Below are 16,958 nucleotides of genomic sequence, written 5' to 3'. Positions count from 1 at the left end.
GGCAAGGTCTGTATTGGGTTCTGTAGTTTCCCTTCATTCACCTGAGGACACTTACTGTCAGATATACTGATTCACTTTAAACATTGTATTAATTGTAAATATAAACTGGCTCAGTTAAAGTATTTGCATTCCAGTGTTCATGAATAATAACATGTATATACTGTATCTAATGTTATATCTTATGTTCATGTATTATTATTCGTCATAACATCACCATAGATGGTGACGTTCTTGAAGACATAAGGAAGAAGCCGAATGAAAATCAGTCATTGGACCAGCAGTTTGATGGTAAGATGTATGAAAATGTCTACACAGAAAGTACAGACCAAAAGAGGATGAGTGAATTATACAAAATGAACATAACTGCTATTCATGAACAGAGTTTAGTGTAACGCGTTACTGTATCCAATTACTTTTCCTGATAACGCAGTAATGTAACGTATTACATTTTAAATGCATGTAATTTGATTACAGGAAATCACGTTTTGCACAGCAGCATCAGTTAACGAGCATGTGCTTTAGTTTTTTACATTTGATGCAACATTTTAGAGAACTGGAGGATACAAAAAGTCTGTACTGCGGCATGTAGTTTCTCTTCATTCACTTTCTCTCCGATTCACCGATTTGATTTAAAGATTGTATTAATTGTGAAGCTAAGTTTGTTTCACCACAAACACTGTTGGATTTCTAGGATTAAGCTGATGTGTAAGTTACTTTATGGGGAAACTTGTTGATTTTCTACATCATTCATGAAATTAAAGGCATCACTAACATCATGTCATATTGCATGAAAGCCTGAAGTTTACAGGTTCTGTATTCTCAGCTGTATTCTCTTTCTTTACTCCACATCACTCACAGGCCCACAGAGAGTGGACAATGAAACTCACACCAAACTTAAAGAACAATGGGTGGAAAAGAGCAAGAAATATCGAAAGACATTTCAGGAACTCATTTAAGATCCTGATTTGAAGAGCGTGGGAAATGGAAAACTTTTCCTGTGCATAAAGAATAAATATAAAATAGGAAGAGGAGCCCCAGGAACCCAGGTGTACATTGGGATGAGGGATAATGGTACTGAGGTTGCAGTTAAACGAATGTCCAAGATGACAATAAACAACTAAAGGATGAGATGAAAGTACTGCGTAATCCAAAGCTGGAGCACAAGAGCATCGTCAGATATCTAGATTTCTCAGAAGACCAGGATTTTGTTTACCTCTGCCTGCAACTCTGTGAATATGACTTTGAAGAATACAAGAAAACCAGTAAACCGGACCAGGATGCTTTGAAAAAAGCGATGAAGGAAGTTCTTCTTGGATTGCAAGCCCTCCACAATGCTCGAATAATTCACAGAGATTTAAAACCCTGGAATATTTTAATTGGTATTTATTCTTTATTTTTTCCATCTAATAAGCTTCTTTTATTAAAAAACTGAGCACTCTGAAATCATCTACTCACTATCAAGTGCTAATCTCATGATTACAGCACACACACACACACACTGGATAGTGTCGAAATAATTTTATTATTCCTTTTAACAGATGTGGAAGGAAACGCAAGATTGGCTGTCTTTGGTATAAGCCGCATGATAAACCAAAACGCAAGTGCGGTTCATACCTCAAGAGCCGGAACATGAGGCTGGGAGGCAGCAGAGATCCTAAATACAGACGGAACGTGTGGATACAAAACAAGCACTGACATTCAGGTCTGTCTCATAGTTTCTAATGTGTTTCTCAATGAACATTATATTTATATGTACATATATATATATATATATATATATATATATATATATATATATATATATATTAAATAAACACAGTCACTTGTGGTTACAGATGGCTGGAATGTTGATGTATTACATCCTCTCTGGTGGGAAACATCCTTTCGGCACAGGGAATGAAACAGAAGAAAACATTCGGAAAGGAAATTACCAACTGGATGAAACAACTGATGTGGAAGCAAAAGATCTGATTGAGAAAATGATTGCACATGAACCAAAAGCCAGGCTGAGCGTCAAGGTGGCAGTAGAACATCCTTATTTCTGGGACGATAAAGGGTGAGAAAAAAATATTCCTCAAGACTACATTTAAAAATACAGGAAAGTCTGGATCTTTGGTAACAAAATATTCCACTCGCCTTTTATTCTTGTTGCATGCATGAACTTTGGATCTCGAGATTTAACGTTTCCACACGTTTTTGTGCGCATGCGCTTTATCCTTACTGTACATATGCTAAATTTTGCTCATTGATGCTATATTTCTGCTTTTGCTTTCTCTGTCTGCCGCTCTGCAAGAATAACAGCAACAGAAGGCTTAGGTGAGCTGGATCCCTCGATATATAGCACTTTAATTGTACTTTAACTCGTTACATTGTAAATATTTATATTGCATTATACTTATTTTATTATTATTAGAATTAAAGAGGAATGGAAATGTGAACATGTATCTTATTTTCCATATAAAATATAAGCGATCAAAAAACACCAAAGAATCAAAAAAGAAAAACAGAAATGACAAATGATTTTGTAGGAATTTTTTAAAAATCTAATCCTCAGTAATATTTAACGTTTGTTTCCGTCTAGGAGAGATGGCTTTCTGAGGGAGATTGGAGACATGGAACAAGTCCAGAACTACAAAGCTGTGGACGCTGAGCTTAAAGAAGCTGTGGGAAAATATGAAAATTCTTTAGGCTGGAGATCTAAGGTTATTTTAATCTACTCCAAAAGTATCTGCACCCCAGACCATCCTGCCTGACTGTTAACACACATTTAGAAACAAACAGTTAAGTATAGAATGTCTCTGTATACTGTAGCACACAAGCCTGTGTTAAAGTTGGAGTGGAAAAACTCATGTGTTCTGCACAGAGCCCTGGCTGAACTTAACCCCACTGAACACCTTTGGGATGAAATTGTAGTGGAATGATGACAAATCCACAAAAACTAGTGGAAAGCCTTTCTAAAAGAGTGGAGTACTGTACATTATAACAGCACATGGGGAATAAATCTAGAATGGGAAGAACGACAAGCACATATAGGTGTGATGGTCAGGGCTGCACATGAAGTGTGTATAAAAGTATTTACTGTGTAACGATCGAATAATTTAATAACTTGGGTCCAGTTTTTCAAAAAATTTCATCCAGATCAAATTGGTCCGGATTTGGAAATCCCATGTTTAACTGATCTATCTTACTTTTATGACAGTTTTTTAAAGGAACATTGGGTTGGATCACTGTGATCCAAATATCAAATTTCAGGATTACCAAATCCTGTTTACCATAGCCTTAAATGGAACCAACAGTGTAGCCTACTGGCTCAGTAAAAAAACAACAGGTAGGCAAAATACCAGTGGCCACAAATAGCCATTGTTTGTTTAAATTGTAAGAAACAGAAACACTACCAAAAAAAAAAAAAAAAACATTTTACATTTTTTTTTGTTTCTTTTAATGTTAAATAACAAAACAAAAACAATACTGTCAAAAAGTCAAAACTCATTTACAGGACAGACACCAGCACTTTCCATCTTTGCCTTTAGGAGATGTATCTCCATCTGCACTTTTTTTCCGCTGCAGTTGGGCAAGCAAGATTTGTTCTTTACCCAGTTCAATTTCTACTTCTGCTCTCTCTGAACCAAAAGCCAGGTTTCACGCTTAAGAAGGAACTCATAGCTGTCACCATCCTTGTTTGTAGCTGAGGTACGTTTGCGTTTTCTAGGAACATCTTGGACTGTCTTCACTACATCCACTGGGGATCCATCTTCCTCTTCAGTCACTATAGTTAAGTCTAGGACAAACATTTCCTCTGCAGAAGAATTTTGCTTGCATTCTGCTGAAGTCCTAGTCTCTTTAATTGTGGCATCTCCATTTGCTTGTATGCCTTCAATGCCATGCAGAGCCTCTGATTTTTGTCCTCCGATGATATGAAGTACCATATCAGTGAAATCACCCCTTTTATATGGCTTGTTACCTGTTTGGGGGTTCTTGGCTTCAGTAAGGTCTTTTGTCGCCTTGGCCCTAAGGTTCTTCCATCGCAACATAACTTGTTTTATGGTCCTCCTTTGGCCAGACCCCATGGAATTGACATGAATGGTTATGTCCTCCCAAATATTGTGTTTTACTTTTTTAGTCACTTCTCTCCCCTTTGCAGAACTGAAACCTTCTACTATTGAGGCAAAATTGGCTCGAACACCCTCCAGCAGTGCACGGGTTTCTGCCACAGTGAAATTAGGCCCTTTTGAGTCCATGGTTCCAACTCTTTGGTGTAGCAACACTGATCTTAAAAGCCTTGAGCATGATTGCTTTGGCTTGTGCTCAATTAGGCTTACACTAATCAGCTCATTGCTTGTTAATGGGAGACACCACTTAAAGACATCATGTTAAAGACTCATTTTTCTTGCCTACAGATGCATCCACATGGCGGGTATTGTTTATCGTTACCGTTGGAGAAGGTACCGTCAAAGGGTGGATGCTGAGTGTGCAAAACCACTCGAGCAATACACATCAGAAAAACTGTATGCACGTTTTCATTTTGGGTGAGATGACATCAAGTACATTGCAGATCTTGTCAGGCCAACACTCCAACACCAAACCCAAAGCAGTCATGCTTTATCCGTGGACGAACAGTGCTAAATCGCTCTACGCTTTTACGCATGTGGGACTTTCTACCAAGTAATTGGTGACAAAATGGGAGTAAGAAAAACAACCATGAGTAATGTGGTGAAGGCTATGTCAGTAGCACTGGCCAGTCTGATCAATCAATTTGTTTACTTTCCCAAGGGATCAGCTCAGACTAAGCACAAGTTTTTTCAAATAGGGAACATGCCTAGCACTATTGGTGCTATTGATTGTACTCATGTGCATATCCAAGCACCTTATGAAAGGGAATGGGAGCATGTCAATCGAAAGGGGAGGCACAGCATTAACATCCAACTTGTGGGCAACGCAGACCTCATAATAACAAACTGTGTTGTGAAAGGGCCAGGGTCTGTTCATGATGCACGTATTCTAAGAGAAAGTGCACTATACAGAGCACTACAATCCCACGGACCAAATGGAATAATATTGGGAGACAGTGCGTATCCCCTCCTACCATGGCTAATGACCCCCTTTTCCAGTTGCAAACACACCTAAGGAGTCTAACTTCAACTCTTCACATTGCAAAACAAGATGTGCCATTGAACGCTTAAATGGAGTCCTAAAGAAAAGGTTTGCATGTCTTAACTACTTGCGAGTTAAACCAACAAAAACTAGTTCTAATAATATTTACAAAATATATAATATATAACATGGTTAAACATAATCCTTGCATGCATTGTTTTGCATAACATTGCAACCGGGCATCATTGTCCCTCTTGATGACAATTTTGATGAACCTGTGCCTGATGTAGGACCAGAACAGCCACCAATGTTTATACATATACATAATGAAGGACACACTGGACATGCAATTAGAGATGCAATTGTGAGAAATTACTTTTGCTGTTAAATGAGTATATCTGTTGTGGTCATTGTCATTATCAATATCATTATATGTGACATGCTTCATATAGGCTTCAAATATGAAGGAATTTATATATCAGTAACCATTAGGTTTGTGATCATTCACTTATAAAAACAAAAAAACAAAACAAAAAAAAAAAAAAAATATATATATATATATATATATATATATATATATATATATATACATTCTTACACTATTATTCTAAAATTCATTCCAGATACACAATATTACCATTTCTCTCAAACATTGTTCACAAATCAGTCTAAATGTGTGATAGTGAGCACTTCTGCTTTGCTGAGATAATCCATCCCACCTCACAGGTGTGCCACATCAAGATGCTGATCTGACATCATGAGTAGTGCACAGGTGTACCTTATACTGCCCACAATAAAAGGCCACCCTGGAATGTGCAGTTTATTGCTTTATTGGGGGTCTGGGGACTCAAAACCGGTCAGTATCTGGTGTGACCACCATTTGCCTCATGCAGTGCAACACATCTTCTTCGCATAGAGTTTATCAGATTGTCAATTGTGTCCTGTGGAATGTTGGTCAACTCCTCTTCAATGGCTGTGCGAAGTTGTTGGATATTAGTGGGAACTGGTACACGCTGTCGTATACGCCAGTCAAGCACATCCCAAACATGCTCAACGGGTGACATGTCCGGTGAGTATGCTGGCCATGCAAGAACTGGGACATTTTCAGCTTCCAAGAACTGTGTACAGATCCTTGCAACATGGGGCCGTGCATTATCTTGCTGAAACATGAGATGATGTTCATGGATGTATGGCACAACAATGGGCCTCAGGATCTCATCACGGTATCTCTGTGCATTCAAAATGCCATCAATAAAATGTACCTGTGTTCTTCGTCCATAACAGATGCCTGCCCATACCATAACCCCACCACCACCATGGGCCACTCGATCCACAACATTGACATCAGCAAAGCGCTCACCCACATGACGCCACACACGCTGTCTGCCATCTGCCCTGAACAATGTAAACCGAGATTCATCCGTGAAGAGAACATCTCTCCAACGTGCCAGACGCCATCGAATGTGAGCATTTGCCCACTCAAGTCTGTTACGGCGACCTGCTGGAGTCAGGTCAAGACCCCGATGAGGACGACGAGCATGCAGTTGAGCCTCCCTGAGACGGTTTCTGTGCAGAAATTGTTTGGTCTTGGAGGTGAACCTGCTGGATGTGGAGGTCCTGGGCTGGTGTGGTTACACGTGGTCTGCGGTTGTGAGGCCGGTTGGATGACAATGTTTGAGAGAAATGGTAATATTTTGAATCTGGAATGAATTTTAGATCTTTAAGTCCATCTCATGAAAAACGGAGCAGAAACAAAGGTGTTGCGTTTATATTTTTGTTGTGTATATATATATATATATATTTTTTTTTTTTTTTTTTTTTTTTGGTTTATTTGAGTAAAAAAATCACAACTGAAGCCACCCTTCTGATGCGATTAGGATGATCCTGTTTTTGTGGATTAAATAGATCCCAATCTGAGTTCAAAGTTTTGAATAACCCAAAGAGCAGGTTTGATCCAAATCAAATGTAAGATTGGATTACGTGGGCTGATCTTAATTCAGAATTCCTCTATTACTTTTGAAAAACCCATTTCCAAGATTTCATCCAATCCGTGATCCAAAATCCCACTGGATTATTTTTAAAAAACTGGGCCCTGGTTACACTAAACAGGATCTCAAAATAATAAAAAGCACCAACACCAATGGTAAACAGCTACCCAATGTGTATTAAACAATAACGAAACAAAATAGGTGCACAAAAAAACAACAAAAACTAGTTCTAATAATATTTACAAAATATATACAACCGAATGATGTGTAAGTATGTGAAATGATTATTTATAAATGGAGTGTGGTGGGAGGGCTGGATCGGCCTCACCGGAAGTGATGGTAATAATCCGGGAGCATGATTTTGGAGCTTCTTTGGGACATATAACCATATCGGGTACAATGTTTTACACGGCATAGCAGTTTATCGTCTTTTTGTATAAATATAAACTTTGTGGCTGCACTACAACTGTTCTTTGTGGAAGGTGCTTAGTGTTGATAAAACTGTTATAACACACAAGTCTATTCGTCGAGAAAGGACAAACTGTTTGTATATTATTAGTGCAAATGTGAGTGATAATTGTGTACCGACCTTTTTTAACTTTAGTAAAAAAAAAAAAAGCTTTCTCGTACTTTTCATCTTTTAGGGAATGAAGGAACATACAATTGTATCATGTGTTTACAGATTCGAGATTTTGACCCCAAGTTTGAAAAAAACATTCCAGATGATTTACTCGGCCTGCTGCGTTTTCTGCGTAACAGATTGGTGCATCGGTACGTCAATCAGCCTAAATTTTCTTTTAGTAGTTGCTTTACTTTAACGCCAACTAAATGATTTTCCCTTTATTCCACAGTAAAGACATCTTCTACCAAAACAACATGTATAAGGAAGTGTTTCCAAAATTCTACATTAGCCCTAACCAGTTGGGCAAAGAGATGAAATGGAAATAGCAAGCTGCATGTGGCACATGGGTCATGATCTCACCCTCGACTGGAGCAGACATCCCTCCCACTTCATTTTCAATCTGGGATTGATTTATTCTTCTAAAACTGGACATTTGTATCATCAAAGAAAAAATGTTTTGCCATATGTTTTCGTACCCATTTTCCATAAAACCTTTTATTGCGATTAGGCGCCCCCTATGGGGCAGATGTGCATACCGGTATGTGTATGGTAACTGTCTAAAAAGACGTGCGTGTACTAATAAACATTTATACATATTGGCCTAAGGTCATGCACAAACGTGGTTTTGTAAACTCTCATATTAGTCTAATCATACATAAAATATATAGTGTGTGTTCTTATTTGAGAATACAATTCCAAAAAAAACAAAATAATAATAATATGAAGTGCAATTTTACACCTGGGGTTTCTCCCTTATGAATACCAATTAATAACCGTGACTCTACTGTCAAAAATATATCACAAACTCAAAATGTGATAAGGAATTAAAATTATGTTATTCACTTCATAGATTTTAAAAAAAATGTTTAAAGATAAGGTGTTTAGTGAATATATGACATGAAATAGATATGATTATTTTCTCTTCCTAATTTCTCTTCTTTTCTTAAGTGAAAGAATAATCAATTTTGACATGTTTTGTTTATGTGTATAAGTGACAATATTTGTTGAGACAATATTTTGTGTAATTTACTGTAAAGTGTCGCTCATCATTTGTTGATGTATAAAGGGTAGGCATAATAAGCAGTGCTTTAGCCTACACCTTTTTCAGTGTTGAACTGAAATAAACTGAAACTGCTCATGTGTTCGTAATATATAGTACGAACATTATATTACAACTCCATGTGAGATATACAAGCCATTTATCTGATTTCATATTGCCCCTGTTGCACTCTCCTTGTCTGCCATCAGCTTCCACTATTACACTGAGATTGAGATTAAAGAGGATTAAAATCTTTCTATTGTGGGGAGTTTGACATTTCGTAACCTCACAATTCATTATTTTAAACCAGACACTGTAAAGATGACTGGTAACAATCCTAGCTACATGGAGAGGATTTTTTTTCTTTCTTATTTAATCTTAATAAATGTAGCTACCATGCTGTATTTAAAGTTATTACTTCATGTGTAAAGAATAACAGCTAAACTTAGATCTACTTCTATATATCTTAAACACTTATTGTTTGTTAGTCCAAGTACATGATACTTTATAACAAAAAAACAAGAAGCAGTGTAAATCTAATGGTCACCCTTACTTCGAGAATTTTCACATTACTCAGGTCTTATCAGTAAGATGTCGTCCTTCCTGTTGTCTCACATGTCCCACATGCACCAACGTTTAGTGTAAGCAAGACTTTTAGGAGTTCTGTAGACTTGTGTAGAAATCTCAGTCTGCGTTTTCCATGGCAGTCTGTATCTTGCCTGCTTCTTTACCTTTGTTTTTTTACGTAGGTGACTGATTATTTTTACTGCAAAAATAAATAAGTAAATAAACACCATGAGCATGCTGGTCAACAAATAAAAGAAACAACTGTATATTATTACTTGTGTGTTTATGTTTGTGCACTTACTCAGTACGATTCTGGATCAGCACTCAAAACTAAAGGACACCTGTGTGTCCTGACTCGAGGCGCTGGTGAAGGTAAAGAGTGATGCAGACACATTCCTAAAATAAATAAATACATGATGAGACATTAGCAAATGCCTTCAACCAAACATTTACACCTGAGCAGAGAAGTGTAAACACTATATTAAATACATTATGAATATTTACACCCCGCTAATATTCATTAACATTCCACAGCTACATAAGGCATTAGCTTATCCACCATGAGCTAACATGTTTGTGCTAAATAACATTACAGACAGTAATGGTCTAAGATAACAAAAATGAGCCAAATATATATTAACTACTGTAATTTAGAACAAGGTGGGACACATTAAAACATTCACACCATAGCTGATATTCACAAACACCTGTGAACTCCATAAGGCATTAGCTTAGCCACTGGGAGCTAACACATTTGTGCTAAACTACATAAGGCAGCATGACTAGCAGTGTTATCTACATGCTAACCTAAACTATGTAAGTGACATTGAAAGCTGGCAAAAGCTAGCCGAAATGGGGAAAAATAGAATAATTAGTTTTATATTATCAGAATAATAGTTATATAAGACTTCATAACTTACTCATCATAACAGCTTAATATCTTGTGCTGGATCTGTTCGCTCTTCAAAACACACCTGTTCTCTGTCAGAGTCACAATCTTCCTCTGAGGAACTCCTAAACTCCTCCCACTGTCCAGAACCTTCTAAACAGCGCGTGCCATTTTACTCACGCGCAGGTATGGGAAGCCAAACATATGGGAAGCCAAACACATCAAAAGTGGGACGAAACCGTGGCACCCAATTGAGCCGCTCTGGGCGGACCAAATATCTGCGCGGCCCAGTGGATAGCGCAGAGATAATCTGGTTTATTTGCGCGGCCCGGTGGATTGCGCAGCACGGACCAGTTTCAGTCGCGCAGCGCGGACCAACTTGAGCAGCGCTGCGCGACTCTGATAGAAATAGACCCCGCCCACCAACATATTACATTTTATCCACAATCCGCTGTAGTTTAGAGTGCACAAAGTGGAAGCTTTAAGTTATAACAATATTGGCAGACATTATGAAGTTGAACTTCTTAAATTTATTGTGTTTTTTCTTTTTTTCTTAATGGAAACTGCAGTGTTCGACGGTACTTTGTGGAATTACACGAATTTCTACTTACAACAGAAGGGGCTGTTCAAAGCAGAAATTTTAATGACCTACAATACAGTCGTCTTCATCTTGTGGAACACATGCAAGTTTTGTTAATTATATTGGACAGTTTACAGGTAATCACAGATTTGTCCATAATATGCATCTTCGAATTTATTGATGTCTGAATATATATATATATAGACTACATAATAACAGTCTTAAACAGGAACCATTTAAACCATTGGAAAATGTAATTATTTTATATCTTTTACATCTTTCATATTCTTTAGAACCATGGTGACCACTTTATCGAAATTAGTGAACTTCATGAGGCTTTAAGGGATCTATGCCTGCTGGTTAATAACATAATTAACCCTCCTGTATGCAACCAGTTTTTTTTTGTCTTTGGTACAAACAAGGGGACAGCCAAGGTATTGTAATTTTAACTGTGACTTTGCCATTTTATTTCAAGGCCTTTGTATTTGGCCAATCGTGTTTGCTTTACTTACAGGAATACCTAAAATTTGACTGTTCTTGCTTCTTGTATTTAACTCTTGTATTGTATCGGAACCGATACAATTACTGATTTCTAGGTATAATAGAACTGTTGGACAGCTTTCCCGGTTGAGAGCAACTGGGATGTCATGGATTTCCATCGCAGACATCTTTGGTATCAGTTTGTCAACTCTTTCCCGGAGAAGAGATTTGTTTGGATTAGTTGAAAATTATGATGCCATCCCAAACAGTCAGCTGGATGAAATCATCAGAGATATTACTGCACAAACTGCAAATGCTGGTGAAAGACTGGTTCAAGGTAAGTTGCATATTACTGCATAGGCTAAATAGATGGCTACATGATTCCATTCAGATTGATGCTAAAAATTCGCATCAATCTGAAAGGTATCATAATTTAAAACGTATAAGGGTTCATTTCAGTTTTCAAAATGTGTAGCCATTTATTGAATACATTACAATTACATTGCAGAAATGTTTTCTAATTATTTCATTTTCATTGTTTCTTTTCAAGGTAGTATTAGAGGAAGGGGATTCAGAGTTCAAAGACAAAGAGTCAGAGAGAGGATGCGCATTATTCATCCAGCAGGAACTCTGATACGACGTGTCATCAGAAGAAGAGTGTACAGTGTTAGGGGATCAAACCAATCTAAGTTTAATCTCTACAGAAACAATATCTTATTACAAAATAAACTGATCTTTAAATTTTATTGTAAAATCATGTAAAAGTTGCACAAATTGGATTGTTTCCCTTTGTAATGATTAATAAACTCCTATTTCTCACCCCTCTAGGAATATAGACTCCAACCAGAAACAGAGTGCATGGAGATTTGTTCTTCATGGCTGCATTGATGGATTCAGCAGAACGGTTATTTATTTGAGATGTGGCTCAAACTGCAACAGTACTGTTTCATCTTGTACACCTCTTGGTAAGAAAAGAACCATTGAACATGTTGATGCAGAAGGAAGTCTTCGACAAGTATTGTCTTGTGTATAAAAGTCAATCTCTGCTTTCTTGTAAAAACCCAGGGGAGGGAGACAATCAGCACCAGACAGGAATGTCAAAAGATCCTCAAAAGTCAAAGGAGATGCTCTTTCTGTTGTTACTGTATGTACATAGAACAACAAGAAAAAATGCTTTAAATATAATGCTCATTAAACATAAAGCTTAAAGCTAATTAGAAATAGCTGTACATGTAAAGAAAATATCAGCACTTGCCCTGGAAGCTGTTGAGTAAACATTCCCATGAAAAGATGGTCTCTTCTTTAGAATCTTTTCTGTTACTACCATCTTGACTCCAGTTCACAACAAGAAGGTCTCTAAACTCACTTCTTGACAGAGGCTTCTGTGTGTTGGTGAAAAGAGGCTTGAAGACGTTCCAGTTGTTTTCCACTATCTGCCAAAGTTATCCACACAAATTAACTTCTGCTTTGAACTGTGAGTTCATGCTGGCAGGCCTAAGATGATAAAGAAAAATAAAGAAAACAAACAAACCATTGAAAAATAAAGAAAACATCAAAAACCTAAAAAGAAATAATATTAAAAAGATGCTTTGTGTAATTACATTCAAACAATGTTTGTCTATATTAATGAATTTGAATAAATAGCCTATGAAATCTTAAGGGGTTGAATAGAGAACCTTCTGTCTTATTTATGTAGCTAAAACTCTAAATTAAACTACTGTAGATACCATGATTATCAAAGTTTTAATATTTATATTTAACTGTAGATGGAAGGTTTTTCAAGTCACATGAAAAAAAAAAGATGTTCTATTCTTACCTGCTGATCATTTGGAGACCTACAGTACTCCCATGTGACGTGAAAAACCTTCCATCTCCAGTTCTCTGTTTAGTTCTACAGTTCAGTTCTCTGAAAGCGCAGCCTCTCAGGAACATTACCACTGTGATACCCAACACTGATTGAAGTCTTTGCATCAGAAACTATTTCTCACATTTTTTTGGCCTGCTATGCCCCTATTTCGCCTACGCGGTTTCACACGGTGGCTGCAAGCAGGGGCGTTTCTAGGATTTTCAGTTGATGGTGGCTCAGCCCCCATAGATGCTTTACACATATTTTGCTTGTTTAGAATCAGCCCTCAAATGAGTCTTCTTGATCACACACGCTGTTTACCATATAAACATTTTTCTATGTAGAGGTACAATCAAAAAAAAGTAACCAGAAAACAGCATATAACTTTAAACTTACATTGATTAGCAACATAAACAACACACCTATGAGGCTGGACAATGAAATAAACTGTGTGGGGGCCAATAATGTTAAACATTTATCTGTTAATTCTTTGACAATACTGCTGCTTTTTGTTGGAAACTATAGTTTTTCTGATTGTACAGTACCTCTACATAGAAAAATGTTTATATGGTAAACAGCGTGTGTGATCAAGAAGAAGCATTTGAGGGCTGATTCTGAACAAGCAAAATATATGTAAAGCATCTATGGGGGCTGAGCCACCATCAACTAAAAATCCTAGAAACGCCCCTGCTTGCAGCCACCGTGTGAAACCGCAAAGGCGAAATAGGGGCATTAGTAGTGAACAGATTATGGGCCAAAGTTTACTGAGTGATGAGGGTAGAATAACTATAAAGGTCTCGACTAAAACAACATGCATGAGGAATCACAAAGGAGTTTTCATTTTCTGCAATGGAAAAGTGCTTGAACTAGTTACTTTTATCAGAAAGTAACGCTGTAATGTAACTGATTACTTTTTAATGACAGTAATTTTGTAATGAAATTAGTTACTTTAAAAAGTAACGTTCCCCCAAAATTGCTGATGAAACGACAGTCACAACATGTAGTCTATGGCCTTGTGAGTAATTAGGGTTAAAAGAACAAGAAGAAAGTTAACATACAATAACCTTTGCATGTTAGTGGGATTATATGTACACAGCAATGTATCTTCCATTCAAACCTCACCACCATGGGCAAGACCAAAGAGCTGTCAAAGGATGTCAGGGACGAGATGGTAGACCTGCACAAGGCTGGAAATTCCAACAGCTAGAAGCTTGGTGAGAAGGAGATGACTTTCACAAATGGAAGAAAAACTAAAAAAAAACTAAATAACAATCTATACAAAATACTCACTGAATATCCCTCATCCAATGAAATTGCTCATCGAAACTGTTGTATAATCGTAAATAAATAACTTCTGTAACTGTGCTATAAGGCCGAAAGAGCAACTGTATAACTAATTTTCCTAATTTTCTTTTAGGTTACAGACTACAGTATATGCCAGATTTCATGACATGATCCTCACCTCACCAAGACTCGACATCTACATATTGTTGCAAACTATCACCTAATAAAATGAGTAAAGAACAGTTAATAGTGTAGTTATGACTCTGAGTTGTGTACTGAAACTAATTAGTATCATCACTGTTAATTCGAACTGCATCTAAACAAACTTCCCCAGAATAGATATACCCACACATACATGAATAAATTCTGTAGTAGCTCAGTCATTTAGATTCACCTGCACTCTAAAAACAGTTCTGTACATTTTTCACTCAAAAGTATTGAGTAATATGCTCATAAAAATGCTGACTATGACAATGACAATAAGAACTGCATCCCTACAGTCAAGCACGGAAGTGGAAACCACGTAGAGAAACTTGTCGGCTTAACCAACCACACCGTTTGAAGTGTGGCATAACAGGCATCCTCGTTGATTCAGCTCATGTGGAATGTACGGTTTACTGTTAGAGCCTTCGCAGCCTTGTTCAAAATCTATATTGGACGTCGGTAGACAGACCCACCTAGACCTTGAGAGCTTATATACTGTGCATCGGTAAGTGTTTCTGCTAAATCGTTATGATGTTAAATTGACTAATAACAACAAAATTAAATAAATAATTAAATAAGCTAGTAATAAAGCAAATAAAATAAAATAAACCACAAAGTAACACTGCTGCTGAGAACGTAATGCATTATTAGCCCATTTATCTCTCTGTGTAATATAGATACTGTATATATGCTATTTAACCACATTTTAAGAAGATTATTAATAATAATAATAATAATAATAATATTATGAATAATAACAGAAGACTGTTTCTGTTCCTCACCGCATGATGGGGATGTAATTTAGGTCTGTTGTTTTCTGACAATACAACGAAGTCACCTTTAATCCCTGTAATTGGTAAGATGTTTTTACTGTACATCTGTATGAACCACATATAGGCTACTAAAAATGATTCAAACTTCCTGAATGGGGAAATGTTTCATGCTTATTGCGCTTTTCCCTGACAGAGGCGAGAACAAGCACATGCGTTCAGAAAAACAAGGCTACGCAACGGTGACTGTTTCACATTTCTTAGAGTTTCTGTTACTACGGAATTAACCACAACCTCAGATAAACAACAAATGACTTTTTTTCTCAAGGCGGTATTTATTTAAGAAAAATGAAGCCAAATAAAAAAATAAAAAAACATGTGGCCAATACAGTGAAACCTCGGATTGCGAGTAACACGGTTTGCGAGTGTTCCGCAAGATGAGCAAAGATTTATAATAAATTTCGACTTGGAAAACGAACAAGTCTTGGATTACGAGTACCGGGTATCATGTTTTACGCATGAGCTTCTTGTTTCGATGCCGAGCGTTACATGATCACAACTGAGCCAACGTTTTTTTTTCTCTCTCTTGTGCTGCGGAATTGTGGGTAATCATCTCCCCTGCTGGGTCTTAGTGCTCGTCTCTTACTGGTATAATCAACGTCCGTGCAAGCATTTGTATCAGCCTGCTCTTTGTAATTGGACACCGTGCATCTTCACACACACACACACACACACACCCACACACACACACACACACCTCCTCCCCTCGCTTTCACACACACACACACACACACACACACACACACACACACACACACACACACACACACACACACATTTTTTCTCTCTGCTCTACACAGAAACACTGCTCTGTCAAGATTCTTTTCAAGGGTAAACTGCAGGTTAATTTGTTTTATGTTTACTTTACAGCAGTTTTGTTAATGTGTTGTTTAATCCAGTGTCATTAACGATGTTGTTTGTTAATTTTTCCGTTAATGTGTGTGTGGGTGTGTGAAAAAATCAAAGAGAGGAAGAAGGGTTACTGTGTAAGACGAGAAGAGAGAGGGGGCGTCTAACACATACACGCACACATACACACAGAGCGCCTGTGCGCATAAACGGAAACATTTATCTGACGGGATCTATTTTTACCTTTTTTTAAGGTAAAATACAGGTTAGTTGGTTTTATTTTTAATTTATATTTTGTGTTAATTTTTTTTATGTATTTAAATTTGCTTTGGTTTAGAGTGTTTTGAAATATGAGCCCGCTTCCAGAATGAATTATTCTCCTCTCAAGGTTTCTTCCGATTACCATCTCAGGGAGTTTTTTCTTGCCACTGTCATCCTCGGCTTGCTCATCAGGGACTATCTGACCATTTAAAATCATGCACATTTACATTCCATACAAACGTTAATAATTCTTTTGATTGTGTAAAGCTGCTTTGTGACAATGACAATTGTTAAAAGCGCTATACAAATAAAATTGAATTGAATTGAAATTGAACACAATGTCAAGAGGAAAAGACAGAAGCAATTGTTGCTGCACATCAATCTGGAAAATATGGTAAAATAATTTCCAAACAATTTAAAGTTCAACG

General features: G+C 37.1%; 1 long non-coding RNA gene across 1 annotated transcript; it reads right to left on the bottom strand.

Annotated features, from left to right (window-relative positions):
* Positions 1-1,814: 1,814 nt before the first annotated feature.
* LOC128540944 (uncharacterized) lies at positions 1,815-10,301 on the bottom strand. The gene is made up of 4 exons (XR_008365607.1): positions 10,228-10,301; positions 9,609-9,703; positions 9,294-9,506; positions 1,815-1,881 (listed from the first exon to the last, which is right to left on the bottom strand). It is a non-coding gene; the product is annotated as an uncharacterized LOC128540944 (long non-coding RNA).
* Between the last annotated feature and the right edge of the window lie 6,657 nt (positions 10,302-16,958).

The sequence above is a fragment of the Clarias gariepinus genome, chromosome 14 (genome assembly GCF_024256425.1).
Source record: "Clarias gariepinus isolate MV-2021 ecotype Netherlands chromosome 14, CGAR_prim_01v2, whole genome shotgun sequence".
Lineage (NCBI taxonomy): Eukaryota > Metazoa > Chordata > Actinopteri > Siluriformes > Clariidae > Clarias > Clarias gariepinus.
The sequence above is the reverse complement of the archived record's forward strand: the minus strand, read 5'-3'. Positions and strand labels throughout refer to the sequence as shown.